At 36.6% G+C, this 23,791-nt stretch overlaps 1 protein-coding gene across 13 annotated transcripts in view; it reads left to right on the top strand.

Moving 5' to 3' along the window:
• COBLL1 (cordon-bleu WH2 repeat protein like 1) overlaps window positions 1-23,791 on the top strand; it is a 157,817-nt gene that overhangs the window by 72,724 nt on the left and 61,302 nt on the right. The gene's annotated exons all lie outside the window — the stretch shown is intronic.

Here is a 23,791-nt window from a genome sequence, read left to right as displayed (position 1 = left end):
AAGTCAGCTATCATTTCTTGAAGTGTAGATTTAAGATATCCCATCAACTTCATGAAAATAAGCCACAGTCCATCAAAAAGAAATAAAGGATTAGTTTTGCCTTTGTGATAGAATATAAGTAGTATTTGTATTTTCTAATTTTTATTTTTTGCTTTTGAGCTTTTCCTCAAGAAAAGTGGTAGAAAGATATTAAGACACTAAGAATAACATGTGAATAATGCTTATGAAATTTTCAGGACAAAAAGTAGCACATAATGAACTTTTTTGTGAGAGCGTTGCAATATATCTGATTGGTTTTATTTTAGGATCAAAAAGTGAATGTCCGTTATTTAGCTCCTTTATCTTGGCATTCATAATACAGGACACACCTATTATGCCAGAATTCTTGTGCTAAAGTTGTTTTAAGGGCTTTGATATTCTGAGAGCTATTTTTGAACAAAATCTTTGCTAAGACTTCGTGCTGTATTGACCACCAGTACTTGGCATGTTATATATGCCTTTGTTTCCAGATCCGCCTGTTTCCTCAGGGAAAGTTTGTATAAATGAATGAGACTACTGTACGTTTGTCATTTCCTTCTGTTGTTTCTTGGGAGGAAGAATTGCAATAGATTTTACAGTATTTCTACCCTAAATTAGCTACCTTTCTGTGAAGCTGAAATATGTAGTGGTTAGGAGGGTTGGAAATAGTATTTTAGGTTGCTTAAACCAGGCAGATAGATGACACATAATTTACTTTTTAGAATGTGGGTGATTTCCTTTGCTTGAAGAGACTATCATTTTATATAGATCATGAAAGCATGGTTCCAGTGAATTAGTCTTTAGCATACATGTCTCATGGTTTTCTTCTGGTGAGCCAGGGCTTCGTTTACATATTGTTCCAGAAAAAAATAATAAATTATATTTATTGAATAAGTTCATACAGTTTCTTTTTCTGTCATTCCAAATAGGATTTTAAGCCCTCAGATTATTGTTTCACCAGTGCTGGACGCACATGGTGGAGATTCAGCAGCAGAATGGCAGGGAGAAAGGAAGTGGGTGTGGAAACCCGGGATTTCAAACCTAGATCTGCAGTTTACCAACTATGACTGAGGACAAGTTAGTCCTCCTCGCAGGAATTCATTCCTTAGGCTGTAAAATACAAAAAAACAGCGAAATTCTGCAAGATTGTTTTAAGAATTAAGTATAATGCCTACATAGTTTCCCACCTATTGTAGCTTAATGAGTTGCACTGTTGATGTTACGAGTACTTCATCTGTGCTCATTGATGGATAAAACTGAAGACACCTGAAGAGAAAGGAAGAACAAGGTAACATTCGGGACTTTTCATGTATAATTGGGTAAAATAATAAGCTATTAATTTTTTGAGAGCAGGGAATGCTGTATTTTTAAGATTTTATTTATTTGAGAGAGAGAGAGAACAAGCAGTGAGGAGGGACAGAGGGAGAAGCAGACTCCCTGCTGTGCAGGGAGCCCAATGCAGGGTTTGATCTCAGGACCCTCTTAGGATCTGGAGGTCATGACCTGAGCTGAAGGCAGACTCTTAACCAGCTGAGCTACCAAGGCACCCTTGTATTTCTTTTTTGACCCAAAGCTAGTAATGGCAGCTTAATGAATGCTGTTGTGTGGTAATGTGTGTGGGAAAACTCATGTTGCTTTACCTCCTGGTTCAGAGTTCTTTCCTAAGTATCAGTATCTTTATTTAACTCTATGCTTACTCTATCAAGTTGGCTAATTTTAATTAATCTATAATTTGACCTTTTTCACACAGGAATTTAAGATATATTTTTGACCAATATTGAGGAGAATATATATATATATATATATATATATAAAATAACTTATTTGGGGGAAGTTGTCAAACTAACAAATGTGAGAAAATGTCAGTGCAAGTTAAAAGACTATGATAGATGGGAGGGGAAAGAGAAAACTCTTAATAGGATATAGATGTTAGGAATCCTAATGGTTGGTTGTCTACATTGCTTAAACATAACCAGATTTTTATGTGATTGAAAATAATCTATTCCTTGTGCAAGTTCTCCTTGCTTTCTGAGAATCAGGGTCAAATGGTGAAACTTTGATTTTGTAACATCTATCAACAATCCTATTTTGGCATGTTACTAAGAAATTGGGATTTTTTTTTTTTTTTTTGATTGGGAAAACATTTGAGCACCTGTGTGTGTGTGTGTGTGTGTGTGTGTGTGTGTGTGTATCTAAAGAGACAGAATTCATTCATTCAACAATATTTTATTAAGCGTCTTCTTTGTGCCAAAAAATGTTCTAGATTCTTCAGGATATAGCACTAGAGCATTAAAGTGCCTGGACTCAGCAAGCTTCCAGTCATTAATCAGATGTTACTACTCTGAACTAATCACTAGTCAGAATTGTGAACATTTACAGTCAATCATTTGAAGATTCTTGCTGTAGAAAAAAAGTATAAAATATGTAATCAGGGATTACTTTGCTTAATATGCCATTTTGTGCTTGTAATAAAGAGACACCAAAAAATGAGATATGAAGGCATAGAGACCTTTTTTTTTTTGTTAGTAAATATGATTTTCAATTACATTGTGATTTTTCAGATCTGATGGTACATGCAAGATTTTATTTCTAGGTTTTAACTTTTTATTAAATTATTTTATTTACTTTGGAATTGAAAACAGTTATGAAAGCATTTAATTAAAAGGATAGTTCCAGATTATTCATTCCCCAGATAAAAGGAATTATTACTACAGAGGGTAAAAATGATGGTTTCTGGAGAGTTGTACTTTATATATTTATATCTTAATACAGCTTATTACCCAATTGAGAGAATTATTAGTATAATTTCTGACCTGTGATCTGATCCACAGTGTGCTCATTATTACTACCTTTCTTACACGATTCAGGGGTAGTTGATGCGTTTTTTGCTTAGACTGTAGGTGTTTGGATGAAGTATAGAAATGAGTTTGGGGCCACAATTTCTTAGATTTCTCAGTGTATGGATCAAAGTTCTCCAGCAATCCTATATCTAGTAATATTGTAGAAGCTCTTAAACTTTAGTGAACCCTCACAGGATCAAATAAGAATTCCACCTCCTTGGTAAAACATGCTGAAATGGCTGTGCTTGGCACAATGAACCCCTGGAGCCAGTAGGCTACTTTCTAGATTGCCTGCTGGTACCTCTTATTATATTTTATCAAAAATGTACTGTTGAATTAAGTGTGAAAGAGACCATGAAAAGAATAAAATAAAATGATAAAAATCAAGGAATTTGCACTCAAATTGCTTGCAGGTGTCTTGAAATCCTTAGCTCACTTAAAAAAAAATTGTAAGTGGAAGGCAAGCCATTGTGTGCTACTTATGCAAGATCCAATGGGGTGAAAATCCAACCAGTGTGTATATTTGCAAAGATACGCTTTTATTCTACATCAAAGATCAGTGAATTTATATCTGTGTATTTTAAGTCACAATGCTTAAGGTTTACTTGAACTTTTGATTTCTCACTTAAGTGGCTTTTTTAAAAAAGATTTATTCATTTATTTATTCATGAGAGACAGAGCGGCAGAGACATAGAGGGAGAAGCCGGCTCCTTTCAGGGAGCCTGATGTGGGACTTGATCCCTTGACATGGGATCACTCCCTGAGCCAAAGACAGATGCTCAACCGCTGAGCCACCCAGGTGTCTTTAAATGGCGGTTTAAATGAACTTCTGATTAAATACAGAGGGTTTTTTCCTGTACTTGTATTTCTTCTTGATCATTTTCCAAAATCATTATTCTCAAAGCATCTTCTTTGTCAACACTTATTATATTTTTATATATATTATATATAATAACGTCAATACCTATCATATAAAAACTTTAGAGAAAATTGTCCCCAAATGAATTTATTAAATATGTAAGAAAAATATAAAAACATTTCTGCAATTCTACATCTGAGTGTAAAAGTACAATTTTGAACTATGTTATTGTATAAGCAACACTTAAGAGGGAATCCCATCTCTCTGGATTTAGGTAGTGAAACCAGTAAGTAAATGCAGTTATGTTGTATTTTTCATTATACCAACTACCTCTTTTTTGTTAGATGTGTTTGTTTACTCATTAATGGCTGCTTTATATCTTCAAACAAAGACGTTTAATTATATTCATTATATTTATTGCCCATTTAATATTTATAGTAACCCGTTGATCTGTAGTTAAAAGAAGAATGGCTTACTGGAAAAGCAATTCTTGAATTGCTTGAATCATAAAATGTTTCTTGGATAATTTGTGTCTGAGGTTGTGTTTTGTGTAGTGTTAAGTATGGCTAATAATTCTTGAACATCTGTTAGTCTTTCATAAAGATGTTGTATTTTTAAATGTCAGTGATGTCAAAAAACTGGAGAATCATGGCTTTAAATTATTTCCCTGTGTGTGGAGGGATCTGGGAGAAATTACACTGAGTACTAGGAACATGCTACATTAGTTTTGTGTGAAGTCTTACCAAGAATGATATACCAGAAAGGGGTATGTGCAAAGACTTGCCTGTGAATGTTTATAGCAGCATTATTTACAATAACCAAAAAGTAGAAACAACCCAAATGTCCGTCAATTAATGAACGGATAAATAAAATGTAGTATAGTCCTGTAATGGGATGATATTGGGTAATAAAAAGTAGTAAAGTACAGTTACATGCTACCACATGGACAAACCTCAAACGTATTATGATCAGTAAAAGAAGCCAGAGAATAGAGGACATATATTTTATGATTCCATTTATATGAAATATCCAAAAAGGCAAGTATAGAGAGAGATAGTAGATTAGTGGCAGCCTAGGGCTCCAGATGGGTTAGGACTAAGACACAGTTATTAGAAAAATGATGATCTTCATTTGTTTAAAGCATTTATTGAGAATGTTAGAGTGGAAGAAACTTCACACTTTCCAGCATAGCTCCTCATTTTGCATACAAAAGGCAGAAGTGACCTTCATTTAGGATATCAATATATATTTGCTCTAGATTTCTAGATATATTCTAAATGTGCATTTTTGATTAGCCTTAGCAATTTCTTCTTTGTTTCCCAATTCTTTCCAATTGTTTTGTTCACCTGTACATTGGGCATAAGATTTTGGGGGGGTTCTATATTAGTACTTCTAAAACGCAAAAGGAGAGAGTATTCATTACCTCCTCACCCAGTTTCAGAAACCCCTTTTGATCTTGCTTTAGGTATCTCCTTCCCTGCCTCTACTTTTCCCCCTTCTTCTCTTTTGAAGAAAGTCATTTTACTTATGATTATATATTTTTATTTTATTATATATGTATGGGTGATAAGGACTTTTGTTTTTAGACCTACTTTCTGTGATACTATATCTAGCAAATTTAACATATCATCTAATACTCCGTTTTAATTCAGATTTCTCTAGCAATCAGTTTGTCCATACTGGATTCAATTTTCCACATTCCTTTGATGCTTATGGCACTTAAATCTCCTGTTCTACATCAGTTCTTGCCCCAATCCTATTTCCCCACCTTCCCCCCACCCCCATTGTTGATTTGTAGGGAAACCGAGCTGTAGGCTATCCACATTCTAGATTTTTCTTATTATGTTTGCTAATTATTATATTGCACAGCTAAATAGCATAAGTTAGAACATGCCATTATTTTTTTCATCCAAAAAATATTTTCCCCAGAATTGAGAGCAGATGAGCTAGTATTTAAGAATTGGTAGCAACTCTTTAAGATCAAAGATTAGCAGGCTTTCAGAAATGGTGTTCCAAGACTTGATTTATTCTGTTTTATTGCTGCATTTCTTTTGATAAAAAGATGGAGGGGGAGACATTGGGGAAAATGTCATTCCTCCTTGAGGTAAGGTGAAGCTTAGTAGCTGTTTAGGACAGACACTCAAATGCCAAAAGCATGGGCCTGGGGGTTTGAAATGTGTTGCTCTTACCAATCTCTGTGAATGGCCTCTTAGAGGGGAATGATTGAATGATGTCTTAACAGATTGGATTTTAATTTTTATTATGTTGCATATGGAATAATGTCTAGATTGGTCTTCTCATGTTTTTTTTTCCCTAACAAAAGAAGCTTTTAAATCAAATGCCTTGATGCTTATTATATGTGCGTGTGATTTGCCAACAATCTTTTCTTACATAGAAGTGCAGGTAAAGGACCTTTAATGGACATTTAAAAATGTGGCTCTTATTTCATATTGTGGCTTTGTTTTCCCAACATGCTTTTGTTTTAATAGATGTATTTTTTTTTCTCTTATAATAGTATTTTCACCTCTGGATTGATATATCAGATTGATATATCATTTTGTGTTATGAATAATAGTATTTGTGCTTTTAAAATAGATCAAGAATTAATTTCATTTGCATGTCTTTTACTCTGTCTATAGGTGAGAGCCTCTTAGTTCAGTTAGTCTATGACTGTCTGGGGTCTGTATAGGTAGGACTTGTTTAGTAATTGGCCATTAAATACAATAGAACAGGGGCAGCCCGGGTGACTCAGCGGTTTAGCCCGCCTTCAGCCCAGGGTGTGATCCTGGAGTCCAGGGATCAAGTCCCAGGTCAGGCTCCCTGCATCGAGCCTGCTTCTCCCTCTGCCTGTGTCTCTGCCTCCCTCTCTCATTCTCTCTCTCTCTCTCTCTCTCTCTCCCTTTCTTTCTCTCTCACTGTGTGTCTCATGAATAAATAAATAAAACTATAAAAAAATAAGTACAGCACAAGAATACGTATTAGTGGGGATCATCATTTTTCTAATACCTTTGCCTTTATTTTAGCCCAGTGGTTTTCAAAGTGTAATATGCTAGATCTACCAGTATATATCATCTGGACCCTATGTACAAATTTTATTTAAGTAGGTACAATGTGGGGACCACTCAAGCAAATCTGTTGGAAACCAGTTCCATAGATGATTCTAATGCCTATCAAAATTTTGAGAATCACTATCTTAGATAATCTATTTTTATTGTAACTTTCTGTTTTTAAATAGTCTGATTGGCTAAAGGTTGCAAAAACAATGCAGTTTCCCTATGCCTTCCTCCAAGCTTCTCCCAATAATATCTTACATAATTATAATACATTATTAAAACCAGGGAAGTGACATTGGTGTATAATATAGTCAAATTCAGGTACAGACCTTATTTGGACTTCATTAGCTTTTACATGGATTCTTTATTAGTATTATCTATTATTTACTTGTCTTGATTTATAATTCTATGACATTTTACTACACAATATAGATTTGTGTGATCCCACAATCAGAATAAAGAACTGTTGCATCACTACATAGGAGCTCCTTTGTGTCATCCCTTAATAGTCACACCTTGCCTCCAACTCAGGCAGTCAGTGATCTGTATTCTATGACCTTCAGTTTATCACTTTAGGACTCTTATATAAATAGAAGTTTACAGTACATAACCCTATGAGACTGGCTTTTTTCACTCTGCACAATGCCTTTGAGATCATCTGAGATGGTGAATATATCAAGACTTTGTTGCTTTTTATTGTGGAGTCCATTATTTGGATGTCCACCGTTTAATAACCCCAAACTAGAAACAACCCCAGTGCGCTCCAGTGTGAGAATGAATAAACAAAGTCAGTTGCCATAAACATTCATATACAGGTTTTATATGATCATAAGTTTTCATTTCTCTCGTGCAAATACCAAGAGTAGATTGCAGGGTCATATGATGTGTGTGTTTAGCCTCCTATTATAGCCCCATCTTTCCCATTGGAAAGTGGCTGTACCATTTTGCATTCACATTATACAGCCGCATGTGAGAAATCCAGTTTCTGCATGCTCTTGCCTGCACTTGATGTTGTCAGTAGTTGTCGATTTAGGTGCATTGTGGTATCTCATCACAGCTTTAATTTGCACTTCCCTAATGGAAAATGATGTTGAACATCTTTTCATGTGCATATTTGCCATTCTTATATCCTCTTTGGTATAAGGGCTTTTGCCCATTTTATAATTGGATTTTTTTCTTTCTGTTGAGTTTAGAGGGCTTTCTATATTTTCTGGATATAACTCACTTGGGTATATGACTTGCAGATATCTTCTCCTATTCTGTGGTTTGTCTTTTCATCCTCTTAACAGGGTCTTTCACAGAGCCAAAGTTTAATTTTTAAAAAATTCTCAATATTTAAAAAAAAAATCTTTTGTGGATTGTGTCTTTGATGTCATGTCTAAGAACCTTTTACCTGTTGGTCCAAAATATTTTCTCCTGTATTTTAATAAATACTTTATAAGTTTATAGTTAACATTGAGGTTAGCATTAGGTCATTCTTTTTATAAGGTGCTACTTTAGATTTTCATATTTCCAAAATTTGAGATACTATTTCCAAGTAGATTTTCTAGCCAGTATTTGATAAAACCTCTAACTAGGAAGATCATTCCAAGGACTTTTCTTTATCAGTATGCAGTGAAGGTTTTGTTTGAATGTGGTTTACTCTAACACACACCACTCCCCAACAAAGATTTAAAACTTTAACTGAGATTAATAACTAAATGCTGTTTAATATTTACCAAAGTATGTATATACATACATACTTTGTTTTATTGCACTTTGCTTTATTATGCTTCACAGATACTGCTTTAAAAAAAAAAAATTGAAGGTTTGTGGCAACCCGCATTGACCACCATTTTTCTTTTTCTTTTTTTTTTTTAAAGATTTTATTTTTTATTTATTCATGAGAGACGCACAGAGAGGCAGAGACACAGGCAGAGGGAGAAGCGAGGGTCCCTACAGGGAGCCCAACATGGGACTTGATCCCAGGACTCTGGGATCATACCCAGAGCCAAAGACAGACAGACGCTCAACCACTGAGCCACTCAGGTGTTCCTGACAACCATTTTTCTAACAGCATTTGTTCATTTTGTGTCTCTGTGTCACATTTTGGTAATTTTGCATTATTTCAGACTTTTTCATTATTTGTCCTGACCTGATCATAACCTGAGCTGAAGGCAGACAGACGCTCAACCGCTGAGCAACCCCAGGCATCCTGGTATTAGTTCTTTGTTAGGTAGAACTCCCCTTGTAAGTCGGGAGATTTTTGATTACTGCTTCAGCTTCCTTACTGGTTTTGGGTCCGTTCTGGTTTTCTGTTTCAGTTTTGGTAGGTTATATATTTCTAGGAGTTCCATTTCTTCTTTCACACTGCCTAATTTGTTGGCATATAGTTACTCATAATATGTTCTTATAATTTTTTGTATTTCTTTATTTTTTTAAAGATTTTATTTATCTATTCATGAGAGACACAGAGAGAGGCAGAGAAACAGGCTCCCTGCAGGGAGCCCAATGCAGGACTCAATCCCAGGATCCTGGGATCACGCCCTGGGCTGAAGGCAGATGCTCAACCACTGAGCCACCCAGGTGCCTCTGTTTGTATTTCTTTAGTGTAGGTTATAATCTCTCTGCTTTCATTCATAATTTTATTTGCATCCTTTCTCTTTTCTTTTTGGTAAGTCTGGCCAGGGGTTTATTGGTCTTACTATGTTTTTCAAAGAACCGGCTCCTAGTTTTGTTGATGTGTTCTATGGTTTTTCTGGTTTCTATTTCATTGATTTCTGCTCTAATCTTTATTATTTCTCTCCTCCTGCTTGGTCTAGGCTTTATTTGCTGTTCTTTCTCCTGCTCCTTTAGGTGTAAGGTTAGGTTGTGTATTTGAGACTTTTCTTGTTTCTTGAGAAAGGCTTGCAATACAGTGTCTTTTAATTAATGTGTATACACTGGTTTTTAAACAATGTGATTTATTACACACTTTGACTATCATATAGCTTAAATAAAACTTTTATGTGCACTGAGAAATGAAAAACATTAACTCACTTTATTGCATTTTCTGCTTTATTGTGGTGGTCTAGAATCAAACCCACAATATCTCTGAGTTACTCCTGTATTTGAGAGAAGATTATTGAAATTGTGACTTGAAGGCAACTTTTGATTTCATTTTATGATAAATATATTATTTGTGTGCTTGCTTGGTTAACATATACATTCCCACTAAGTATTATATGTAAGTACATATATCTTAATAATTATAATATCCACATTTAATGTTTTAGTTCTATATCTAGCATGCTTTAGAAAATTGGAAAAATAGTCCAAAATAGTCCAACTAAGAACTTTCTTTAAAAGACTTAATTTTTTTTTTTACAGCAGTTTTAGGTTCACAGCACAATTGAGCAGAAGGTACATAGATTTTCTATATGCACCTTCCCCACGCCCCACCGTTATTAACATTCACCACCAGAGTGGGGCCTTTGTCAAAAGTGATAAACCTACCCTGAGACCTCATAATTATTTAAAATCCGTAATTTATTTTGGGGATCGCTCTTGATGCTATACATTCTATAGGTTGGACAAATAGGTTTGGACAAATATATAATGACATGTATTCTTCATTATAATATCATATAGAGTATTTTCACTGTTCCAAAAAAACTCTGTGCTTCCTCTATTCATCTCCAACTCCACCCCGTAATTCCTGACAAACACTTAACTTTTTATTATCTCTGTAGTTGTGCCAGAATGTCATACAATGTAGCCTTTTCAGACTGGTTTCTTGCAGTTGGAATAAGCATTTAAGGGGTCCTCCAAGGTTTTTTTTTCACAGCTTGAGACTTCATTTCTTTTTAGTGATGAATAATATTTCAGATGTACCATATTTTATTTGTTCATTCACCTATTGAAGGACATTTTGGTTGCAACTAAGGACTCTTTAATTCCATTTAGGGGTGAAAATTTATTATTTTATCGTCTTAGAGCATATAATACGACAAAACGAACTATGGATACTTTTTTTGCGTTAATCAGCCTCTCTTTAAAAAATTTTAAGTATTTAACCTCTTTTGAGAAAGTGGAAATATATAGGGCTTTTTAAACTTTTATGTGGGAAATAAAAAGAAGGTCCAAGAAGTGTTGCTTAGTTCTCTATCCCCAGTTCTTGTTAATCGCAACTTTCTTACCTTTCCAGACTAATTTTCATAAACTGGATTGGGTGTCCCATATACATTGCCTGCAAGGCAACAATTACAAAGTTCAAAGGAAGCCTTTAGTAGACAGTGCTGAGCCCAGTTGCTCCTAACATTTATCATTTACTAGGCAGAGGGCTATCTATGCATAGAGTAAATGGAGCAGCAAGTGAGCACTGGGGTATGGTTTTAGAGTTTCAATTTGTTTTTGAGAGAAAGTATTTGCTAAATAAATTTAGTTTCTGGAGCTAGATAGACATTCAGTTAATTTAGTGTTTTTTTTGTTTTGTTTTTGTTTTTGTTTTATGTTTTTGTTTTTTTTTTTGTGTGTGTGTGTGTGTGTGTGTGTTTGAGGTCCTTTTAGGTTATCTTTCAAATTGCTTGGTTGGACTTATTTCGTTTTTAAGTTACTGGTATCTGAGGACTTCCTGGTATTTCTTTAATCTATCTAGTTTCTTTCTATAGCACTGAACACACAGTGGGTGCCCAATAAATGTTGTTGACTATCTTGTGACCCATTGTTGATACTGCTTTTAGGTCTGTTTTTTAACTTTGCTCATTTGTTTTGATGAATTTTTTTTATCTCTTCCTTTGATAAGCACGTCTCTACTGGAGGCTTTCCTTATCCTACCTCTTGTTGATGTTTGACTTTCTTAACTTTGCATAAAAAATAAACCTCCCCATAAGATATTTAGAAAAGCCCAGAGACAAACTGAAGTTGCAGCCACAATTGTGGAACAGATGAGAAATTTAAATATTTAATTTTAAATTTATAGATACATTTTTCTAAATTATGTCTTTGTGTGGTAGTTCCTTGAATGTGTATTATGAATCAGAATGCATTCACTTGTATCTGTACATTTTTCTGTATTAAATTAGACCTGAGTGAAAATATCAAGGGAAATTTATATTTTCCTTTTATAAGGAATTTCCTTATTTGGTAAAAGGAAGCAAAAATATTATGGAGATTTAGATTTGGAAAAGTTATTACAAAACTTTTGAACTCCTTTTAAGATTTGTTATATTCAGTGATTCTGAGACCTTCCTAAATTTATACAAAATGTATTGACCTAAGTAGCAACCTTTAGGCAATGTTTCAGTATATACAAAGTTCTTATGAAGGTATAATCATTAACTCTAACTGAATATTTATTAAAAGCCAGCCATTATGCTAGACTAGCGGTTCTCAGACTTAGCTGCACTTTAGAATCATTTGGGGAGATTTAAAAAAATCCCCACAAGCCAAGTTTGAGGACCACTGGGCTAAGCAATATGCATTATCCATTTAACCCTCTCAGCAATCCCGTGAGGTGGGATAAACTGTCCAGTTTTGTGATTGAAGAAATTGTTCCAGAGAGATTAATGACCAGCTCACTAATAAGTGCAGACCTAAGCACAAACCAAAATCTCTGATTTATTTCAAAATCTTGAACTCTATCAGTACCTCTTGGTTATACATATGTAGTTTCTTTTAACTTTCTTTTCATCACCTTGTGCTTTTCTACATGTAGTATCTTAGTATTTTCACAGGGAGATTATACTTTATGTATCTAGTGAGCTAGATATTTTTGTTTTCCCCCTGCTATACCACCGATACCCCCCCAACCAAAGAAGGTGAAAGCCAGATTATGCATTTATGATCTCAAGGATTGCAAGTATGTGTATGTGTGTGTGTTTGAATAAGAGTTTGGATTAGAAACAGAAGTAAATTATTGTCCTACCAACTTTTATAGAATGTGATACATAGTGTGGTTTTATAAACAAAATGAAGACTAGAAATCAGGCTTTGGGTATTGAGAATGTTATTGGATATCACTGAATGTTGAAGAAATTTCTCAGAAATCACCTGGTGAGAAGTAGACTGGGAGTAGGGAGTGTAAATTATTTAGCTTTTCATTAGCGGCCTACCATAGTGGATATTAAATGTTTCCTCACTAGAAATAGCTTTTGGAACTATCATTTCCACTATTGGAATGGATATTTGGTTAAAACAGAAGGAAACACCTTATATCTTTCTGGGTTTCTGACAACTAAGCCACAAAAGGTTCATTTACCCATGCCGATTTATCCTGGAAGACCTTGTATGACAAAGAGATTCTATTATGTCCCTGTACCTTCCTTAACACAATTGCTAAGTTCCTAAAAAGGTAAAAAAAGGAAGACTTGAGGGGTATAATAATAATAATAAAAAAAACCTGAATAAACCAAATGAAAACTGGAGTTGAATAGTTCATCCTTTAAGAAATAATCAAGGGTACTCTGAAAAAGATAATCAAATATACAAAAAATATATATTCATGGTTTCTGCTTCAAAAAACTTTTCCGGCAGATAAAGTAGATACGTTGAGAACTACACTGTAAGACACAAGGCAGCCTGGGGTACTGGGTACTTTATTCCTCTACTGTAGTTATTTGGCTTTCTCTTTATTCTTTCTACCATACTGTTAGTGCTAGAAGGGAAAACCTCTTTGGATTTACCCCACTTCATCTACAGAGTGTGTTAGGTGTGATGGCTAATCAGAGCTACTTATTGAACAAAAGGATTTATACATAAGTCCTATAAATATAAACAAGATACTAAAAGATTTTAAAGTGGGAAGGACTTCCATGTGTAAAACAAGAAAGGTTCTTGAAAGCCAAGGCATCCAAAGAGAGGAGTTTCATTGGTTGATTGCAAGAAAAAATGTCCTCTGTTCATGGCATGAGCAGTGGGTGCTTTTGAGCACAGTGTGTATGTCGGATTACCTGATGCTGGAAGTGAGGCATAGGTTTTTTTTTTTTTTTTTTTAAGGTTTTATTTATTCATGTGAGACAGAGAGAGGCAGGGGGAGAAGCAGGCTCCCTGAGAGTCTGATATGGGGCTCAATCCCAGGACCCCGGGATCACGACCTGAGCCAAAGGCAGATGCTCAACCACTGAGCCACCCAGGCACCCTGAGGCATAGGGTTTATACAGAACAGTACTTCTCTAGATTATTGGGTAGGAGGTGAGGCTTCAATCAAGATGTCAGCTGGGACTGGTCTCTGCTGAGGTGGGATCAACTTTCAAGCTCACAGTCAGGGCTGTTGGCAGGCTGTAAGTCCTCCTTAGCTGTTGGCCAGAACAAAGGGAAGCTGACAACATGGTAGCGGACTTTTCTTAGAGCTAGTGAGAGTGCCTAAAACTGACACCACAGTCTTTTGGTAACCTAATCTCAGAAGTGACATTCTTTGCTACATTCTATTCACTGAACCTGAGTCACTAAATCTAACCCACATTCAGTGAGAGGGGATTACACAAGGAGCCAGGGCTACTGGGGGCCATCTTACAGGCTCTGTATCACAGGAATATATTTCATTTACTATAGTATATAGAGATATTATTTAATGTGTAACCAATATATAAATATTACTAATAGATATTTGATATTTTTGTAGTAAACCTTTAAAATGTGTATATTTTACACTTAGAGTACATCTCCACTCAGATGGTATATTTTCATTAGAAGAGCTTGATCTGTATTTAGTTGTCATAACATTTATAGTTAATAGATCCAAATACTGGAGTTGTTCCAAATATACTTAAATATTTTCCAACAACTGAATCAAGTATCAGTTTTAAAATATAAATGAAATCAAACTAAAAGTATAACCTCTCAGCCACGCTAGTCATGTTTCAAGTGCTCAATAGCCACTTGGCTACTTCCAGCATAGTTCTAGAAATCTGGCTGCAAAAGGAAGGAGGAAAATAAAATGATACTTGGAAGGAACAGGAAAGTGGAAATTAAGATAATAGAAATCAGTACACTTCGTGTGTGTTTTCTGAAGGGGAGAAGGAGAAGGAGAGAAATCTAGGGTGATGGAAACCCAGGATATAGTTCAGTTGTTTGGATTTCTGATCAGATTTGAGTTGAGGTACAGTGGGTGCAAAAACCCTAAGTGATGAACAGCTTGTGGTAGGTACCTGGTATTCTGAGTGTTGAAATGTGAAAGCATTGAGTGTGGGAGACTGAAACCAGAGGCTTTTCAAACTGTTTTTTGAGTTTGTCACTCTGTTCATCATTTTTTCCTAGTGTGTATGCCAAGACCGAGGAAGGCACTTGGAAATGGAACCATTTCCTATGAGCTCAGAGGAGAGAGACCCTTTCCTGACCAGGGTCAGAGTGTTGTCAGGATAGGAAGGAGTTCCCTGGGCATGGGGGGTTCTGTCCATGGCACTCTTTCAACCAGATGTTATTTGTAAATTATCTCGGACACTGTGCTCTGTTCTCAGGTGTAAAATATTTTATCTGAGCTTCCATTTTTGATCTCTTAATAACATTATGCACAAATCTCTGTATGTTAGATATGGAAAGGGACCTGTGATCATCTAGTTCAATACCTGTATTTTGTTAATGAAGGAATGAAGGACCAGAGAAATGTTTAATTTAAGGTGACACAAGTAGCCCATTTAGGACACTCCCATGCTTTTTGATTCCCAGTACTTTGTGTCCACAACTCCACCTGGGGAAGTAGCAGTCTCTGTTGGTGTGAGTGGGCACTTGCACATCTCGCATCTGCATTTCTGCTTAAATACCAGAGATTATTTAGATGGCTCTTGTTAAGGTTATCGAGAGGATTTGGTACCATATTCTATGTGCTTTGGAGCAAGTTTCTTAACCTCTGCAAACCCCGATTAAATAGCAATGGTAGCTGCCTCATAATATTAAATATAGAAAAAAGGCTCCTACACAGTTCTTAGCAGTAGATATTCAATAACTGCTCAGTTTTTTCTTTTCTATCACTTGGCTTTTGCTCATTCATTTTTTTGTTTTGTTTTGTTTTATAGGAATGTTTCAGCTCCCAAAGGGATGGCATAGTATAACAGTTAAGAGCATTTGCTTTGGAATCCAACAGCTTTGGTTTAGATCTTCACTCCAGCGCTGATAGCTAAGTTCTTGAAACATGTGCACATCAATTTTCTCATCTGGAACATGACAATGGGCACACTTACCTTACACAGTGCTGTGAGGATGAGTTAGTAGATGTAAAACACTTAGGGCAGTTTCCAGCAGAGCCAGCACTGAGTGGTAATATGAGTTGTTGATGATATGGTAATAAAATAGGATGAAACTATTTGCTTTTTCTGTTGTGTTCATTGGAGGCATTTTGGGGACGTGAAGGCACTAGCCTATAAGTGCTTACTCTGGTGTGAAGAATACCCTTGTCTCTTTATTTAGTACATTATGCCACATGTACCCGAAAGATGAGTTCCATTCTTAAAAAGTGAAATTAGGTTATTCTTTCCTCCTATCAGTTATGGTCCTCACTGGTCAAGGGAAGCTATAGTTAGGACATCTGAGTTCTGACCCACAGCAAGTTACCAAACGTCTGGGCAAAATGAAGGTTTCCTTCCACTCCAGAATTCAATCTGGGCCAATTTATTCCTTAATCCTGTTCCCCCCAGCCCACCCCCTCCAATAGGCAGATGATTTAGAATCTTCCAGAGGGTTGAATACTTTTACCTGTGTTGGTCTTTTTGAACTTTTTATATCTGATCACAAAATAGTTGATTCTCAGCAACCCATCAAGCTCTTATTCTCCTGTGAACTCATGGAATTGATATAACCTTCCCTCTTTTCTTCTTTTCTTCCCTCAGTTAAATCAGCCGACGCTTATAGACCACCCTGCCTTGTGGCACTTAGCGCTCTATGTGCTCTCAGCGAATGAGACAGGCCAGGTCCCAGCTGTCCTGGAATTTTCATTCTGGAGGCTAACATCAAATAATAAACAAGTGAATACATGAATGAACAGAATGATATCAGATAGTGCTAAATGTGATGAGGACAAAACAGTTATGTGAAGACTAGCGAGAGATGGGTGATGATCAGCATGGGCACCTCTTTTGTATGGCCAGAGAATACCTCTGTCGGGGGAACATTTGATCTGCAGTCTGAATGAGGTCAGGGGCAGGCAATTTGAAGTTCTATGGTTAAAAGCAGTTTGGATAGAGGGAGCAGCTGTGTAAGTCCTCAGAGATGAAGGGGTCTGGTCTATTTGAGGAAGGGAAAAGATGCCAGTGGATTTACACAGGGAGTTGAAACAGAGTAACCTGAGGCGAGCACAGAGGTCTGCAGAGGCTAGGTCAATGCTTTCCCAGACTCCTATGCATCAGAATCACTTGGGAGTTGCCAAATGCAAATTGCAGGGCTCTATCCCCCAGTGTTTCTGTTTGTGTAGGTCTGAGGTAGGGCCTGAAAATGTGCATTTCTGACAAGGTCCTTGATGCTGCTTCTCCTGCTCTAAAATCGCACCTTGACAGCCACTAGGATGGCTCATCCTTGTAAGCCAAGGACAGGAATTTGGGTTTTATTCTCTGTGCATTGGGAGGCCAGTGAGAGATCGGGAGGCCAGTGAGAGATCGAAGATACGAGGTGATCAGATTTACATATGTAAAAGATCACTCCTCTACTGAGGAGAAGAGAAAAGGCAGGGAAGGAGCCTGGGCTGGGAGATGAGGGCCTTGTGACCCAGGAGTGACAGTGAAGGAGGAAGACCACAGTAGTTTGTGTTGTTGCACAAAGAAGCTGAGGGAAAAGGATGCCCAGCATGATTGCCACACAGCTGTGAAATGTGTCCTTACTGGAATTTAGGAACTTACTCAGATGTAACTGAGAGGACTCAGGTAATTGTCTGTGAGATTTGCACACATAGGTGATTGGTGACCTTGACAAGAGAAATGTCTGTTAAGAGTCGTATAATTTTTTGGGTCTCCCTTTGTTGCTTTTCCTTATTGTTTCTCTTTTAAAGCCACTTTGCAATAGTCACTCTAATTTCATATAAGCTCATCAAGAAAAGGAACCTTTTGTTGTTGTTGTTGTTTTTTTTTTTGGAAGATTTTATTTATTCATGACAGACGCACAGAGAGAGAGAGAGGCAGAGACACAGGCAGAGGGAGAAACAGGCCCCATACAGGGAGCCTGATGTGGGACTTGATCCCGGGTCTCCAGGATCACGCCCTGGGCTGAAGGCAGGCGCTAAACCGCTGAGCCACCCAGGGATCCCCCTTTTTGTTGTTCTTAATTGCATTCCCTCATGCGTGTAGCACAATGTTATGTCCGCCATTGGAACAGATTTATATTTAATAAATAAAATAATTCTTTATTTCAGTAAACCTGGAGAGAGACACTAAGACATTGCTTTGAGGAATTGGTCTGTAATTTATAGCTGAAATGCATGGTTTAGGGGCCACCAAACATTGCTAGTTATTTTGAATGGCTGCCTCCCCAGTACTTACCATAATATATCTTAGGTTTGGTAGCCCCCTATACTGAGAGAGGGTGGCTGTTCAGTTTTTTTTTTTTTTTTAAGATTTTATTTATTTGTTCATGAGAGACACAGAAAGAGAGAGAGAGGCAAAGACACAGGCAGAGGGAGAAACAGGCTCCGTATAGGGAGCCCGATGTGGGACTCGATCCCAGGTCTCCAGGATCATGCCCTGAGCCAAAGACAGATGCTCAACTGCTGAGCCACCTAAGCGTCCCTGTTCAGTTTCTTTTTGGGCATTAGAATGTAATATGTAAAAAGCCTATTGTTTTAAGACTATTCCACTTTTATATTTTTGTCTTTAATATTAGAGCTGTATTTTTGTATAGTACTTCCTTGAGTGAATCTATAGGAATACTGTATAAATATAGCAAACACATGAGGTCCCACTGGACTTGAGTAGCTTCTTAAGGAATGTACATATATTTCCTATATAATTTAAAGCTCTTTTTCTTTCAAACTAAGAGGGATTTGAGTAGATTTCCGTTGTTTTGCTGAGCTTCTCATTTATTGCTTCTTTTCAGTTATTTTAAGGATATTAATATTGACAGAGATGGAGTAATGTTTACAATGGGCACATGAGGGGCATGTGGGTGGCTAGGTGGATTGAGCGGCAGATTTTTGGTTTTGACTCAGGTCATGATCTCAGGGTCCTGAGATCCAGCCCCACTTGGGCTCCGAACTGGGGTGGGGCCTGCTTAAGATTCTCTTTCTCCTTCTCTCTGCCTCTTCCCTACTCATGCTCTCCATGTCTTCATGTTTGTCTCTAAAATAAATAAATGAATCTTAAAAAAAAAAAAAAAAAGGCACATGATTGTGAAGTGCTTTGTAAATCAAGTGATAAAAAGACCAATCAGTAGTAATAGCAGGATACCGATTGAATTCTATGTTAAAATTATGTTTTGATATTTTAAAAAATGTTATCACATTGTGTGAAATTGTACCTTAATTTTCATTATAAAAATTGAGTATAATATTGAGATAATTTTAATGAATAAAACATTATTTTAGGGGGGGTGGTATATATGTTTATTACCTTGTGATAGCAACACAAGTGTATTCATATGTACAGACTTACCAAATTGCATACATTAATTGCAGTTTTTTGCATACCAATTATACCTCAAGTTGGAGGGAAAAAGGAAATTATGTGCTTCAAACAGAAATAAGTATTCATATGTAAATCTATTGTAAATGAGAGTATGGATGTATATAATACTACTCAGTTCACCATATTCATTTTTGTTGTTATGTCTTGTTACTTTTAAGCCTCGAAGTTTGCCGTTGTTTTCTGTTATGGCTGGTGGCCTCTATAGAGTGAAAATTGATAGTCTAACTAGACCACTGGGGAAGAAGAGCTTATTTGAAAATCCCCTGGGTTGGAAAACTGGCTCAAACTTCCTGTTTAAAAGGGGTGGGGTGGGGTGCCTGGGTGGCTCAGTTGGGTCAGTGCCTGACGTGGGCTCAGGTCATGGTCCCAGGCTCAGGGTCCTGGCATTGAGCTCAGTGTTGTCTGTGTCAGGCTACTTGCTCAGTAGGGAGTCTCCTCCTTCCTCTCCCTGTACCTCGCCCCATCCATTCCTACCATGCTCGCTCGAGCTCTCTCTTTCTCTCTTTCTTTTTCTCTCAAATACAGTCTTTAAAAAAAAAAAAAGGAAAGGGGTGGAAGGACTTCAATGACCTTTACTGTGATTTTAAACTACTAATGAAAACTAGTATTTTTTTAAAAAATAGCATTCTTAAGCAGTAAATTACAGTTATTGCATGTTGATGTGTTAAAAATATATATAGATATAATGTAAATATAAACATATATATTTGGTATTACCAGAACTTCCTACATCTGGATTAGGTTATAAATTTTGATTTAAACTATACCTTTGGCTTTGGGTGACATTTAATTTTAGTGCTCCAAAGCATCTCAGTCAAAAAATTAAGAACATTGGAAGAAAAAAAACCAAAAACCAAAACAAACAAACAAAAATAACCCCAGAACATTGGAAGAGATGTGAGTAGGTATAAAAGGTATTTTAAAAATTTTGTTTCTGAGTAAAAGGCTGCTAACAAAGTCTAAAATCTTCTTAGGATTCAGACCAAATCCAGGCCTCTACCAAGTATTCTCACTAGACGATACTGTGTAGTAAGCAAACTTTAACTGACACATTTTAAAATTTAATGTAAATGGATCACAATAGGCCACCAACATAGAAATGATCCTACAGTTCTGCTTGCCTGAAGTCTACTTTTCTTTCAAGAACTGAGTCCTATATCTCTTCTTTTTGAAGTGTATACCTTCCCACCCCCCACAAAGCTAGTTTCCGCATGCTCTCATTGCTCTGAATTTTTAAGGTTACTCCTCTGTTATATGACGCTTATGTTTTCCCGTGTGTCCATTATTTAATTACTTGGACATTGCATCTATCCAGTTTGATTTCTAGTTCACTGTAGAAAGATCTTGGTCTGATGACCAATATGGTTTCCAATTATCATGAACAAAGGTCACAAATACTGTATTATTTGAATAATAGGGAACACTACAATGTTCTTGAAGTTCTGTGTAAATAATATTTCAACTAGTGCTTTGTTCTGCTTTTTGTTTTTAAGTTGGCTTATCTTTAGTAATTTCAGATAAGTTTTCATCCACAGACTCAAAGTACTTTAAGAAATAAAAGTCACATATACACAGAACATTAAAACTCTGAATCAGAGTTCATTGTGGTGTGCAGTAGAGAGGAAAGACGACCCAAGGAATTGTCACTCAGTCTGGACGTTGAAGGATAAATAATATGTGTAAAGGTAGAGAGTTTGGGGGCGGGGGAGCACTTTCAAATGGAGACCAAGATGAGTCACATTTGGAGAAGAGAAAGTTCCTGGAATGATGGAAGTCAGGGCTGAGAGGAAGATGGCCCCAGCAGGAGGTGCTTGTCAGACCTCTGTACTGCCACTGTATTTTGTTGTTGTTTTTAAAAAATATTTTATTTATTACTTGAGAGAGAATGAGAGTGAGAGAGCACAAGCAGGAGGAAGAGCAATAGGAGATAAAGCAGGCTCCTTGCTGAGCAGGGAGCTCATTGATGTGGGACTGGAACGCAGGACCCTGGGGTCATGACTTGAGCTGAAGGCAGACACTTCATTGAACTACCCAGGTGCCCCTGTACTGCCACTGTTGAGAGCCAATCCTGCACTGGACCGAGTTCCTGCTGCTTCACCCCCCTGCTTGTGGCAGTTGGGCTTCTCTTCAGCCTTCCTGATGAAACTCTTAAAGCCTGAAGTTTCCCAGTTATTTCCTGCTAATAAATCCAGTATCTATTTTTCAGTACTCATCTTCTTAAAAATAATATTATTTTTAAAATCCAACTGTGGATTTTAAAAATCCAACAGGTAATTCTGACCTAAAGATTCATTCTCTTCCTTGGTATGGAGGACTTTTCCTTCCGTTAGATGGATAGGTACCTCTACTTTTGTGGGAAATAGTCCCTGTATTTATTCAGTAGATATGAGTGCCTGCTCTGTGACAGGCACTGTTCCAGAGATTCAATACATTTGCATATATGTGTGCCACCGGGCAGTCCCTATTGTCCTGTGATTGTTCTTTAATGGAAAGAGACATGATAAACAGGTTAGTCGCTGGTAAGCCCAAAGGCAAAAAGTAAAGCAGAGAACTAGAGGTCCTATCATCTTGAGTCAGGAATGTTCTAGGAGTTTTAAAAAAAAAGTGTGTGGGGGAATTATTCTCAATGTGTTCAAGAAAGGGCAAAAGTCAACAGTATTAGAGTGCCATGAATGCAGGGGGAGAGGAAGTTAGACCAGAGGTAAGGTAGGACAAATTGTAGGACTCTAGATGTTATTCTGGGTGAAGTCAGAAGTCATTGGACGGTATGAGAGGAAGTGTGCTCATTGGATTAACAATTAAGAGGATCACTTCAGCCGCTATGTTGAGAATAGAATGTAAAGTGGCAATGCTGGGAGCAGGCAGCCTGCTTAGCAGCTTTTTTTTTTTTTTTTTAAGATTTATTTATTTATTTATTCATGATAGACATAGAGGCAGAGACACAGGTGGAGGGAGAAGCAGGCTCCATGCTGGGAGCCCGATGCGGGACTCGATCCTGAGACTCCAGGATCGCACCCTGGGCCAAAGGCAGGCGCTAAACCGCTGAGCCACCCAGGGATCCCCTAGGAGCTTGAACAGAGGTGTTCGGTGAACAGGGTTGTTGGTGGAATCCAGGTCTATCACCTGGAGCTAGCAGAAGTTGTCAGTGGATTGCAGCTCTATGTGTGATGGGATTTTTTTTTTTTTTTTTTTGGCTCAAGCAACTGGGAGAATTGTGATTTACAGAGATGGGAAGACTTGGAGAGAAAAGGATTTAAAAGAAGTTAAATTGAGTTGGAGATTCCAGTTAGTCATCTGAGTCCAGATGTCAAGTAGGCGTTGGATTTACAAATCTGGAGTTGAAGGGAGAGATCCAAGTGAATATTTGGTGTTTAAGATTTCCTTCATAAAGATTTTGCAAAATTCTTGTTCTATGTATTGTAACAATTTTTAAGATCCATTTTTGCTGCTATTGTAAAAGGCTTTTTTCCCCATTATACTCTCTAATTTTGCATTTGTTTGTATAGGCCATTGACTTTAGTGTGTTTATATACTAAGCTGCTTTTCTGCATTCTCCTATTTATCAAAGTTTAAAAAAAAAAAAAGATTCACTGATTTCTTGCCTCCTTTGACTTTTCTGTGGATTTTTACCAAACTGCTCAATTCTATGAAGTACCAGTTTCTTTCATACTCCATTTGGTTTCCTGTGCCTGAAATATCAATTATTTCTTGTTTTTTTTTTCCCTGTGAGTTTCTATTCATTCTCCTGAACTCAACTCATGTTTCCCATCTGTAAAACATTTCTGGGTTCCTAGGAAAGTTTCTCTTTCCTTGAGCTTCATCTGTACCATGTGTACCTACGTTAGAGCAGTCATCAAACTTTATCATGATTTCATATATATCTACCAGTCTGTTGGGGGTTTGAACTGTTTTGGGGTAGGAGCTGGGTCTTACCATTTTTAAATCCCCAGTGTTTAGCTGAATCTGCTACATAATGTCTGTTACAGGATAATTGTATGTTGAATACATGAGTAGTCCATTTCTACATATTAAAAACGTTTTGAAATTAGATGTTTTTCTCCATATATAATATATAACAATATATATATATAACTATATATAACTATATATAGTTATATATATATATAGTTGTTTATACGTTTCTGCTTTTTGTGCTGCCAAGTGCATAAAGGTGCTTGGATTTATGAGACCTTAAATTTTGAAAATACTAAATGGGTGGCTGTTACATATTTACTTACAAGGAAGCTCTTTTATCTTGTTTGGTTTTTACTTTGTGTAGGAAATGGGGAGAGGGAGGATTTAAAATATATATATTTCTGGAAAGCAGTAGTAGTTGTTCTTCCAAAAGCAATTAGCTTTTCATATAGGCAACATTTTCAAAAGCTTTAATTTGCATTACTTAGAAAAATATGTATGTCATTACTAGTAGTTAGTTTATATTTTTTTATTTTTTCAATTTTCAAC

The sequence above is a fragment of the Vulpes lagopus genome, chromosome 11, assembly GCF_018345385.1.
Source record: "Vulpes lagopus strain Blue_001 chromosome 11, ASM1834538v1, whole genome shotgun sequence".
NCBI lineage: Eukaryota > Metazoa > Chordata > Mammalia > Carnivora > Canidae > Vulpes > Vulpes lagopus.
The sequence above is the reverse complement of the archived record's forward strand: the minus strand, read 5'-3'. Positions and strand labels throughout refer to the sequence as shown.